The sequence below is a fragment of the Pelophylax lessonae genome (assembly GCF_965119305.1).
Source record: "Pelophylax lessonae genome assembly, chromosome: 9".
Lineage (NCBI taxonomy): Eukaryota > Metazoa > Chordata > Amphibia > Anura > Ranidae > Pelophylax > Pelophylax lessonae.
The window spans coordinates 124,634,775-124,648,607 of NC_138776.1; positions in this window are offsets into that span (position 1 = coordinate 124,634,775).

The window sequence follows — 13,833 nt, forward strand, 5'->3', positions numbered from 1 at the left end:
AACATGCTTAAATGTGCTGTTGTTACTAGTGGTAACCCTGGCAGACCCACATCTGGCACAATGCCTGGAAATTCTGCTGCACGGGGAATGGGTTTACTATATCCCAATGAGGCTCCGGAGCCTTTTATTCTATAGGTTGCCTGGGTAATCAAATTACGTTTCCCAAGTCTCATGTGTAGTATCAGAGGCGTAACTAGAACCTTCAGGGCCCCGGTGCAAGAAACCATGAAGGGCCCCCTGGCGCCCTGGGGCCCTTTACTCTAGTTGCGGGGTCCTTTATTACGGTGAGGGAAGGGAGAATTCTGAAGGGGGGGGCAGCACATAAAGGGGGGGGGGGACCAGGGGAGCACACAGGGGCCCAGAGACAGCAGAACACAAGTATACTGGATAGGAGAAGTGGCGGGGGGCAGCGTACAGAGGAACCAATCTCCTCCATTTTCTTCCTGCAGCTACAGAAGGAAAAAGGAGGACAGTGATTTCTCTACATGGTGCCCCCGCCGCCCCTCCTATTCAGGTGTACAGGGGAGCCACATGGGCCCCCTTGAGCATGGGGCCCGGTTGCGATTGCAACCCCTGCAACCCCTGTAGTTACGCCCCTGTGTAGTATTATATGTGCAAGTTCTCAGTTGTTTCAATTTGTTTAGTTTAGAACTGTTTTCTGTTGATATTCCCGTTAGTTTAGAGAATAGAAACGAATTTCACTTTTTACAATATTTACTGAGATACTGTATCATTGACTCATATATTGTCAGATAGATGTGCGGATAGTGAGATATCGTTATGCTGATATTGTACAATACTTGTGAAATGTTTCTATTGTACTTCTTGTGATGAAAATGACAATAAAACACAGTATTATTACCCCCCACTCTCCACTCTGAAACATCCTCAGCAAGAGGAGGGGGGGGGGAGAGAGGAGGCACACCCCCTGGGCACACCTATGACCAAATGTGAGACTTTTTCACAGCCTAGATGCAAAGGCTGGATGGGCCCAACATCCAAGGAGTACATTTGGGCATTCAAGGAGCATAAGTTACACATCTAATTAAAGGCATAGTGTGTCTAATAAAATGTCATTTTTGCCAAAAGTTTTCTTGGAAAATGCAGGGTTTTTTTTTTTTTCTTTTAACACAAAAATGTCCATAAGATATTTCTAGCACATCATAGGCATACTTGGAATTACACACAAAAACACATTTCGCTACTCCCCCCCAGAGTATGGCAATACCACATGCATGAGACTTTGGTGTCCAACATCCAAAGAGCACAAATTACACATCCTATCTAATAGGAGACTTTGGAGCACCAGGTCAATGGAAACACATACAAAGTGAGCACATTTTGGAGTGTAAACACCAAGGTATTTTTAAAGAGGCATTACGGGTCCTTTGAAGACCATTTTTACCACAAGTTTTTGTAAAATAAAATGAAAAATTTACACAAAGTTGTCAATTTAATACGATTTCTCACACACCATAGGCATGCTTTAGAATTACAAGCCAAAACACATTCTACTAATCCTGAGTATGGCAATACCATGTTTGGAGACTTTCACTGTCTGGACTGATTTACCAGACATTGTATCTTGTGTATCACAAAAACCAATTGTGTCAAAACCAATGTACTGTAATGGTCACCTCTGCATTCGGTGTCAGGGAATATAGTGTAGCAACACCTATAGCAGTACCAGTTCCTACAAGTAAATCAAGCCTAGCATGTGGCTGCCTCCAAGAATGCTATGTTCAATAGCCAGAAGTACAGAAGGGTGAAGAAAGGAAAAGTTCCTGTGGGGATGGCTGGAATTGGTGTCTTGCAGGAATGTAGTCAACAGAATGTGTAGATGGGTCAGTCCAGGCAGCAACATGACCAATAAACAGGCTAGGGTTACTATAGGCAGAGGCAACACTGTACTAGTGTGGTGGTAATCAGAGTACTGTTGTTGGCTGCACTGGTCAGGTTGACAGTGGGACTTGTGTAGGGGTGATCAGAACACTGTAACTGGCTAGTCTGGTGACACTGGCGCTGGTGTGGTTGTAATCAAAGACATGATTGCTGGCTTACACTGGTGTGGGGACACTGCAACTGATGTGGCGGTGATAAGGACCACTGTTGCTGATATACCCTGATCTGGCAGTGATCAGGGACTATATGTTATGACTGATGTGGCAGTGATCAGAACTCTTGAGTGATGTGGTAGTGATTAGGGACACTGACTGGCAGCACTGGTATTGTACTGCTGTGGTGGTGATCAGACACTGCTTGGCGGCACTGACAAACAGTGATATCAGAGTAGCCAGCAATCACATGGTACCAAGGCCAATCACAGTGGCCCATTACACCAGATCTGTAATAAGTGGTGTACACCACAGATTGCACTGTGAATGGTGCCAGAAAAGGAGGGTGCACTGGTGTGTCCTTTTAGAACGCTGCTCATCCTGCCTGGCCACATGTGCGCATTGGCCAGGGGGGAAGCAGTTAATGAACATATTCATAATATGCATGTTATATGTAATCTGGTTGTGAACTGGTTGTAATATGATTTTTTATGTTTAGTATGTATTGCTATGTGCCTGTGTGATCCTCAACCAGTCCTGAAGAAGCTAGTTGAGAAATGCATTGACTTTAAAGGGATCCATCATCAGAAGGCCACGTGCTGTTTACTTTATTGGTCAAATACTAGGCCTAAATCGTGTATGGTATGCTGCAGGGTAGTTGATATGCTAATTCTAAGGTCATGCCACTCATTTCGGATTTTAACTAGGTTGGAATAAAATGATATTGGTTTTATTATGTGCATGCCGTGCACATTCTGTACCAGTAAAGACCAATGAAATAAAATTGTGCATTTTTGTATGTGGCACATAGGTGGCCTTTTTCTCAATCATCTTTATTGTATTCAGATTGGATTATGATTTAATCCAAGTGCAAGCAAAGTGCCCAACGCAATCTAGTTAAAAAATGTAAAGAAAAGATGGGAATACATTTCTTATGTTTAATCATGAGAACACTTCCTCAACCATGTAAAATTGATTTTTATTCCATATTACAATGTAACAGGACGGCCCTTTAAGTAATCAGAAAGGCTACTGCCTAATGTAATAACAGAAAAACATTTCAAGGAAAAAGGGATGAAGATGCCTGGTATGGATGGGGGGGGGGGGGGCACGCTGTTTTTTTTTTTGTTTATTATAATATTGCTGGCATTCTTTTGTTTACATTCAGCTGTCAGTGGGGAAACCTGCAGACAGCTGATGAGTCATCGGTTGTTAAGGGCACAGTGGATGGCTTCTTGACCCTCTCCTTAACAACCAGCTATTTTTCACACAGAATTCGGATCTGTTGATCATTTTTCGACTGATCCAAATTTGAATCGTTCTGAAAATTTTGAATTCAATAGAAAATAAAGAAACAAAACTAAACAAATTTTTCTGTTCTGAACATGTCTAGCCACTTTGTGGAGCACAAAGAAAACAATCACATTGGTCAAAGCCAAAGTTGTAACAAAGTTGCATTCATCCAAAGTCGCATCAAAATCTCATCAAAGTCCCATCAAATCGCACTGTAAAATCACAATGGAAATCACACGATTTTTAAGTCACACATGTGAAAATGGAGCCTTATTAGGAAATAAGCCAATGAACACCAATTTTTTTTTTTCCTCCCACTGACTCCAGTGATTCCAATTTACACCAACAATGAGGCTTTTTTTTTTTTTTTTACTCACACTGGCACCAACAAAATGGTTTAATGTTCACCTCCTAACACGATCAATAGGGTTTATTTTTATTCTCATGGACACAAACAATGGGGATTTTTTACACAAACACAATGACAACAATGGAACTTATTTTACTCACACTGACACAAATGATGAAGCTTATTTTACTCAGACTTACACCAGCAGTGGGGCTTTTTTTATTGACAGGGACACAGATGACTTGAGCCCATTTTACTCCCACTGACACCAACAATATGAATCTTTTTTCCTTTTGCTGACATGAATGATTTGGGACTTTTTTTGCTGCTGCTGACACTTACAAAAAAAAATTATTAACTTCCTACAGACACCAACGATGTAGCGTATTTTATCCCCAGTGACATTAAGGGTCCTGATTTTTCTATCCCCACTGACACCAATGATGGAAATATATTTTATTCCCACTAACTCCAATAACTGACACCAATTATTGGGATTAGTTTATCCCACTGACATCAGTAAGCAGTTATTTTTATTCCTTCTGACTACAGCAATATGGGCCCTTTTATCTCCCACTGACACCAAAAGTATGGGCATTATTTTCCTCTTTACATCAATGATATGGGACATATTTTTCTTTTATCAACATCAGCAACAATGTTTATTTTCCTCCCAATGACACCAGTGGTGGGGCTTATTTTATCCCTACTGACACCAACAAAATAGCCTTATACCCTCCTACTAACACCAATGAAGAGACCTATTGTTTTTCCAACTATGTCCTTAGGGATGACAATGACATCAACAATGGGACTTTTCACACTGAGAGCAATGATGGGGCCTTATGCTCTTTCCACTCAATGATATGTGGCTTATTTTCTTTTACTGACAACAAGCCTATATTATTTCTACTAACACCAATGATGGGGTTTAGTTTGTTCTCAATGACAACACTGGGGCTTATTCCCTTCCATTAATATCAATATGGCGCTTATTGCCTCCCACTGATACTTGTATGGGCTTTTTTTACTTCCAAAGACACAGATGACCTTGGGCCCATTTTACTTCCACTGACACTAGCAATATGGATGTTATTTTCCTCTTCCTGACATCAATGACATGGGCCTAATTTTGCTAGCACTGACAGTAATGTAAAAGTTTGTTATCCTTCTACTGACACCAGCGTTGAGGCTTATTTTATGAATATTGGCATTGTGAGTCAAGATTATTTTATCCTTACTGACACCAGCGATGGAGCTTATTCTTATTTCCACTGACACCAAGAGCAGGGCTTTTTTCCTCTAAATGACACCAATGATGGTGAAATCAGTGAGGGGTTATTTGTATTCCTTCAGACTTCAGGAATATGGGGCTTATGTTTGTCCTGGGAAATCAACAATATGGGGCCCATTTTACTCTCACTGACATGGCCATATGGGGTTTATTATCTCCCACTGACACCAAAACTATGGGGCTTATTTTTCCTCCTAATAACACCAATGATGGGGGTTAGTTTATCCCACTGACATCAGTTACAGGTTATTGTTTTTTCTTCAGACTCTAGCAATATGGGGCTTATTACCTCCCACTGACACCAAAAATATGGGGCTTATTTTTCTCTTTACACCAATGATATGGGACTTGTTTTCCCTTTATTGACGTCAGCGATTATGTTAATTTTCCTACCAATGAAACCAGTGGTGGGGCTTATTTTATCAACAAAAAAAGCTCTCTGATCCACAGTGAAATCCAAATAAAAGTCAACGGTGGTCAGGAATTTAATGAACAGGCAACCTTAGATGCACTCCAGCAGCACTCCATATGACAGAAGCAAACTCTGGTAGAAATTTAAACCCAAAAGAAGGGGCTGCTAAATGTAGTAGATCAAGATTTAATGTGTCAAAAAATGGTTAAAAACACTCACAAGGTTCAACTGTGAATGAGCTCATCATTTTCCAAAAGACATCCAGTAGGGGGGTCTTCCCGGCGTGATCCTGGGTCCCAAACACCAACCAGCAGTGTGTAGTGGAATGTCCAGAATGCAGGAGGGAGCTGCCATGCTGCGGGAACCCAAAAGAGACCTCAAGGGGCGGTGACGCGTTTCAGAGCGTGCACGATAGCTCTTAAGTTTCTTCACAACCATAGAACAGGAAAAGATAAGCTGCTGTTTTATAATGACAGGGGCGGGAAGGGAACGGGGAACGGGCATCATTTTACAATACAACTCCTCTAAGGATATATATTACAAAATTAGTAAAAAGAATAATAAGAATAACTTATTTTCTAGAAACCACAATAAAACCATAGAGTATCAAAGAATAAATAATAGACGAGAAATGAAATACAAAAAATGACAGTGGGACTACAGGTTTCAGCACTGCTGGTACAGCATAGTTAAACAAGGAGAATAGCAATACATTTTATTGGTTATGATTAAAGGACTGATACTATAGAACTTGGGTGCTAGTGAACATAAAGAAAAAAGAAAAAAAAAAACAAGTACAGTCCATGCTAGTGGAGCTAAAGATATCAGTCTGACTGGCTGGAATGGAAAGAAGCAGGGGACTTAGGGATGAAACAGCATTGCACCTAATGTATATGTATATATATATATATATATATATATATATATATATATATATATATATATATAACTGCATAATTAATTGTGCATAACCGATATTTGGACACATAGGGCAAGAGGGCCTAGATGTAACGTAAATATTATAGAAAGAATAGCAATACAATCCCATCAAAAGGTATATAGGCTTCTATGTGTCACAGTCTAGTGGTGGTAAGTTTGTCAATACGTATCTACAAGGATTATGTAGACTTACTGTGGTGGAGTATTATCAGGTTATTCAAATGAAAAAAAGGATGGGACCTAAAATATATAGAACATATAATTAAAAAATTATCTTAAACACAAGACGGATTATCCAATTAGACAATCTATAGAAGGGAGTTTGTCTCTAATTCCTCATTCAAACTTGCTGGAGATAGAACATCTAAAGTATATATCCAATAGGTTTCCCTCTGGCATTATTTTTTAAAACGTTCAGCCATATGGAGACCCCCTTGGCATGGCTTCAATAACCCATACCCTGAGATTATTGGTGGTTTTGTCGTGGTGTTCTATAAAATGTCTAGGCACGCTATGTTTGTCTATGCCTTCCTTGATAAAGCAGCAATGTTCTCCGAACTACTTGCGTATGGTCCTACCTACATAAAGTAGACCACAAGGCAATACACCACATAGTCAGATGAACAAGCGTGGAACTCCTTGATTTTGTATGTCTTGCTATTGATCTTCATGGTCTTACATGTTGGATAAACGACAGGTCTTACATATGGGTTTTTGGCATTGATACATGCCTGTAATGGATAGGAAAGGAGGAACAAGATTGTTTGGGTTTATTCTTAAGCTTGCTGGGGGCCAGTTTGCTTTTAATGCTGGGGACCTTCCTATATGAGAATTTGGGCTCATCAGGTATGACGGACTCAAGGTGTATGTCTTGTTTGAATAGAGGCCACTTTTTTAGCAATATACATTATATTACCAAAAGTATTGGGACACCTGCCTTTGCATGCACATGAACTTTAATGGCAGACCCGACAGAACACATTTGGGATGAATTAGAGCGGAGACTGCGAGCCAGGCATTCTCGTCCACATCAGTGCCTGACCTCACATATGTGCTTCTGGAAGAATGCTCAAACTTTCCCATAGACACACTCCTAAACCGGAGCACACTGCAAGCACAGAGCGTGTCTTGCCCTCACCCAGCAGCGGGCGCACGGTGGGTGCGATCACGCGAGGCCATCATATGACAGCCTCTCAGAACTGGATGACTGTGCTGTAGCCGTCATTCGACTATAGAAGCAAGTGGTTAAAGTGCAGCTCAACTCACCATTTTAATGCAAGACTGAAAGTGGTTCTAAAGTCATATTTTTACATTAATGCATTCTATGTATTAAGATAAAAAAAAAAACTTTCAGTGCCTGTCCCTCCCCCCGAAACACATACCTGAGTCGTGTATTGATCCAGCGCTGTGCTTATCTGCAGGTCTTCTCTCCTCTCTCTACTCTTTCACAGGCTTGGGTGAGAACAGCGAGAGACATTGGGGTTGCAGTTGCACTCTGTATTTCTTAGTAAATGTAAGTGTGGTTAAGCTTCACTTTGTAAAGAATACCCAATCAGGTGCAAGGAAAATTTAAAAAAAGCATTTTTTAATTGGATAATGGAAATCAGTAGAGCTTTACCACAATTACTAAGCTCGGGGGAAAGTGAGTGCAATTAAACTAGTACAGTCCACAGTCTATTTGCCTTTAGTAAATCAATCACAATGTCAATGGACTCAAAGAGCCCATCTCGGGATCAAGCTATGGTGGCACCAGAAGAGGAGGAGCCTAGAGTGCCAGTGAGGGACCCTTGAAGAGGAGGTTCAGGGATGCTCTGTGCAATAGCATTGCACAGAGCAGGTAAGTTTAACATGTTTTTTTATTTTAGGAAAGCAAAAATTAACTTTACAACCACTTAAAGTCTGCAATACTTACCTTAGCTCCAACAGTCTAATGTCCGCAAGGTTCCTTGCTAGCACCAGCATCTGCTCCCTGGCTTCTTTTTTATTTTTTTTATATAATCTTTATTAAAGACAAGTAAAAACATGGAAACTTGTACAAAGGCAAAGATACAAGATACACTTAAACTTTGTTGTAAAGCAATCCCACAAAGGGATAAGCCCAAGAGGGCAGCACACACTGGCCAATACAGATGAGAGTTCAAACAAATAAACTTAGGCAGGTCTGGCCCCACAGGCATGACTGAAGAGCTAACTTAGCTACCCATTCTTCCTGGATTTTTCTGAGTGCCAGCCTTTGGCCATTTTGATTGGCTGGCATGAGATGCATTGAATGATACCTGTTATAGATACTAGTGTGCCTATAATAGCTCTCATCTAAACTGTCAAGCCATGAAGTGGCTGGTGTCATATTTGATCACATGTGCAGCCAAATCGCAACTTGAGATCAAGCATAGGCCAAGATGGCAGCTTCCTTGGCTGTAAACCACTTGGTTTTATAAAACCTCACTGAACTCCTAGTTCCTCCCTCAGCATAAACCAACAGGACAAATGTTGAGGTATTGTCTAGGTATTTAGGGCATAGCTGTCACCATTACATTCTGAAGCAGTACTTTCTGCAACCAATGTAATTAATTAATGCCTTCTGTTACAGGCATAGGTCTTAACTTGTGTGTAATTAAATATGAAACTTTTTGTAGGTTAAGCCCATTTTCCAGTAAGCAACTCAACCGTTTGTCCTGTCATCTTACTGTTACTGAACAAGAAGCCTTTTCTTCTAAACTTACATTGACATCCCTGACTTGCCAACACAGTTGTCATCTGAGATTCCACATATTTGGATGCAGAAGAGAATAATGATCATTCTAAAGAAGCAGATTTCATAAAGAAAGTCTTGTGCTTTTCTTAGATGCCACCAGAAAAAGCTGTGCCCTTACAACTTCCTATAGTGAAGTTGTATGGTTTGTGCAGTTTTGTGCATCCTTTGCCATGACAACCTTTTCATATGTAAATAGAGAAAACACTGACATTTGCACAGTCATTTACTGTGATCTGTGTGTCAGGAAATGGTGTATGTGGAAAACATGATGCCCTGTGGAGAGGTCACATTTTCTGTCACTGAAGATGAATTTATAAGGGACTGTATTTGACTACAAAAGAGGAAAACATCTAAAAGCTAAACTGTGTGCTCTTTGAAAATGTATTTTAATAACAATTTGCATAAAGGGGCACTAAAAATACATGACATCATTTCATAATCAGGATCATGTAAACTTCTCATAACGTCTATAGCTGAATTTGTAATATTTTTCAGTTAATTACAGATATTTAAAACTATATTGGCATAATGGATAATCTTAAACATTGCAGCTGACTTAGAGCAGAAGGCTAAACAGCAAAGAAGTACAGAATTAACAAATCTCAGTTTCTGTTCAGGTGCGTTCATTTCACAAAGATAACTGTGATCAAATATTTTGACACCTGTACAGTGCTGTAATTTGCACATCGCCTTCTTAAATAGGGATGATCGAACTTTTCAAAAGTTCGGTTTGACCAGAACACCCGAACTTCCCGAAAGTTCGGGCCGGATTTCAGAACTCCATTGAAAAAAAATGGGACCCGAACTTCGGTAATCAAAAAACACCGTTTTGAAGCCCTAAAACCCAATAAATGCCCCCAAAAAGTGCCTAGGGTTCTGGGTCTTGCCCCAGGGACTATTAATCACACAAAAAAAGTTCTTAAAAATTGTCATTTTTGATAGAGAGCCAATTATTGAAAAAAAAAAAAAAATGAGATTTCTTTGGATTTAGTGTCTGGGGGGTCTAAAAAGTGTACCTGTGAAGTTTCAGCTCTGTTGCATGTCCAGAACCAGAAAAAAAAGTTTGCTTGTATTAGAACACTTATAGAACAGGGATATGGCTCCGCTATTTTCACACCTTGCCGGTTTTGTAGCAAGCATTTTTTTGGGCATTTTTTGGGGGTTATTGGAGGCAGGCATAACATCAGAACTTCTGTGTAGGGGTATATATACACACACACTTATATGTATATATACACATACACATATATAGGTGTGAAAGTAGCAGAACACTATGCTTGCGCTAATGAAATAATTAACACTCATATGGCTTCTCTGCTATCACACCTATATGTGTGTATGTGTATAAATACATATAAGTGTCTGTGTATATATACCCCTATACAGAAGTTCAGATGTTTTACCTGCCTCCAAAGACCCACAAAAAATGCCCAAAAAAAAGCCTGCAATAACACACCTGGGCGTTTTTTTGGGCATTTTTTGTGGGTCTTTGAAGGCAGGCAAAACATCTGAACTTCTGTAACTTCTAAGCACACCTGGGCGTTTTTGTAGCTGGCGTTTTTTTGGGCATTTTTTGGTCAGCAGAGGGAAGCACAAAGTGCTCTTGAATTTCCTGGTAGAGAGCTGCCCTGACTTTGGACTTGATAAAACACAGTGGACCAACACCAGCAGATGACATGTCTCCCAAAATCATCAGACTATAGTGTGTAGTATGTGTAGCCCATCTACTGTATATTTTTATCTGTTTACCTGGCCACCAGTTTTAACCACTTGGTAACCAGCCGCAGAAGTTATACTGTGGCAGGTCGGCTCTGTTACGCGAAATTACATACCTGTACATCGTTTCATGTAGCAGTTAGTGGGGGCACCGCTGATCACTCCTTAGAGAGACAGAACGGCGGTCTGCAGAAGTAAACACGGCACACGGCTGTTCTGTCAGTGATGAACACAGGGATCCTCTGTTCCTCCTATTTAGGAACACAGGTCTCTGTGTTCATCCAGCAAGTCCATCCCCCAAACAGTTAGAAGGAATCCCCTAGAGACACATTTACCCCTTTTATCACCCCTGCTGTTAACCCCTTACCTGCCAGTGTCATTATTACAGTAACAGTGAATATTTTTAGCACTGATTACTGTAGTAATGTCACTTGTCCCCTCAAAAGTGTCAAAGGTGTCAGTTAAGTGTCCGATCTGTCCACCACAATGTCGCAGTCCCGCTAAAAATCGCTGATCGCCGTCATTACTAGTAAAATAAATAAATAAATAAATAAAAATTACATTAATCTTTCCCCTAGTTTGTAGATGTGATAACTTTTGTGCAAACTAATCAATGTACACTTACTGGGTTTTTTTTTACCAAAAATATGTAGCAGAATACATATTGGCCTAAACTGATAAAAAAAATAGATTTTTTTTTTTTTCGTTTCAATAATTTTTATTAAGTTTTCAAGACAATGAGAACAACAAACAGCATAATCAAACAAGTGCAGTTCCTAAAATAAACAACTGACAAAAAGTGCAACATAAACTGTAAGAAGGCGATGGAACAGTAGATGACCAGGGAGCACATCATTTCATAGAAGTTGAAGTAGTGCACCATTCCAGCTACCTGAGCTCAGGATAACCTAACTAAACAAGCTCACAAGAGACAAAGAAAGAAAGGAATGAAAGGAGAGAAGTAGGTAGAGGAGGGGGGGGGGTCAACCCGAGAGTGGGCAAACACATCTCCAGTTGGCTGTGCTGTCAATGCCGAGAGGGCTCCTTAGGCCGAAGCCGACAGGTATTGGATCCAGGGTTCCCAAACTCTATCAAACTGAGGGCGCTTATCTAGAAGGGTGGCCGAGAGGCGCTAATTGAGCATTATCCAGGTCAGTTTGTGTTTTACTAGGTCAAACGGGACCGTAGGAGACCTCCTTGATCTGGCATTCGCCAGTCTGGCCGCTGTAAAAATAAACGCTACCAGCTTCCTGGCTCTACCAGGCATCGGTACCGAAGAGTGGCCCAGCAGGGCTTGTGCGGGGGACTTGGTAAGGTTCACCTGAGTTAAAGAATATATAAAATTATACACACTGATCCAAAACCTTTTTACCTTGGGGCAAGTCCACCAGGTGTGCAGGACCATGCCCCTCTGGCCACAGCCACGAAAGCAAGTCGCCAGAGCCCCCTGAGCAAATGCAGCTATAGGCGTGTAAAAAATAGATTTTTTGTGGGTTTTTTTGTACTTTTTGTTTATTCTTATTTATTTATTTATTTATTTATAATTATATATTTTTTTCTTTTTTTCTTTTTCCCCCTGTTCGGTTGAGAGTGTTTTACATCATGTCATTAAGCCAACTAAGACATTTTGACATATTTGTAAATCAGGATTAAGTGATATACTCAGGAGCATTTAGTTATGGGATTATAATTATGATATGAGTTGGTCCTACTACAATATATTAAGGTATTGTAAGATAAAGTACTCTGTGTAGCTATAATGTTTGATAGATATTAAATGTTTGATATCTATATTTTTAACATTAACATGAAATACTTGGTATTATGTTACGTGGTATTAAGTAAGATGGTTCTGGAGAGAATTTTTGTCTTCCCTTTTTTCTTGTGTTTACTTGTATTTTCAAATAAAATAAGATTGAAAACAAAAAATAGATTTTTACATTTTTTTTTATTGGGAAGGTTTTATAGCAGAATTGTCGCTCTTTTTTTGTTTATAGCGCAAAAAATAAAAACCGTAGAGGTGATCAAATACCACCAGAAAGCTCTATTTGTGTGAAAAAAAGGACGTCAATTTTATTTGGGTACAGCATCGCACGACCGTGCAATTGTCAGTTAAAGTAACGCAGTGCCGTATCGCAAAAAATGGCCTGGTCATTAGGTGGGTAAAACCTTCCAGTCCTTAAGTGGTAAAGGAGTTTTCTTCTATTTCTCTGCATGCTCTTTATCTTAGCAGACTCCTGAACTGAGCTCCTTCTGTTGAGCAACCCGACGGAAAGGGGTTCTACTTTGATTAAAATTTGGACTAAAGTTTTACCCCCTCCTCCTCTGTTCTGTTTCTGGTTTAGAAATGAGTTCTTACTCACACACTCCATCTACTGATAATGTTTTTTAGGAATAAAAAGGGGTCTGCAGATGTAGGCGGACATGAGCCATGAATGCTCTCTTTCAAAATCTGAACGTGCCCAGTCAGTTCATCGAGGAAAGGGTCTGAAAATGCCATAATGCCAAGATGACTTAACAATATTTGTTATTTGTTTAAAGTGTACATATAATACTGGCTGTTTTATTTATCAAAGTGTAATTGTGGTAAGCTCTAAAGGGTAACTCCACTTTTACTTAAAAAAAAAGAACAAAAACAACCATATTCAATTGCTACACAAGTTGTATTTATGTTGTATGGTTGTAAAGGAGTAAAGTCTTATGCTTAGCTACCAGAACCCCCCCCCCCCCCCCCCGCAAAACCATTGCACAGAGCAGATAAGTATAACATAATCATAAAAAAAATGGAAAACACGCTGACATATACAAAGAAAGCCACTGGCAGAGACAGTCAGACGCACTCTGCGTTCAACAAAGTAAACATAATTCTGCCGCTCTAATAGTAAAACAAATCACATATATAAAGTGAAAAGCTTATGTGAAAATAACGTATAAATTATAAGTCAGTTTTAAAATGTGCATAGATGAAAGCAACAGTCCCAATCAAAGGTGACATCCAATGCTGTGTAATGAGGAGTGTTG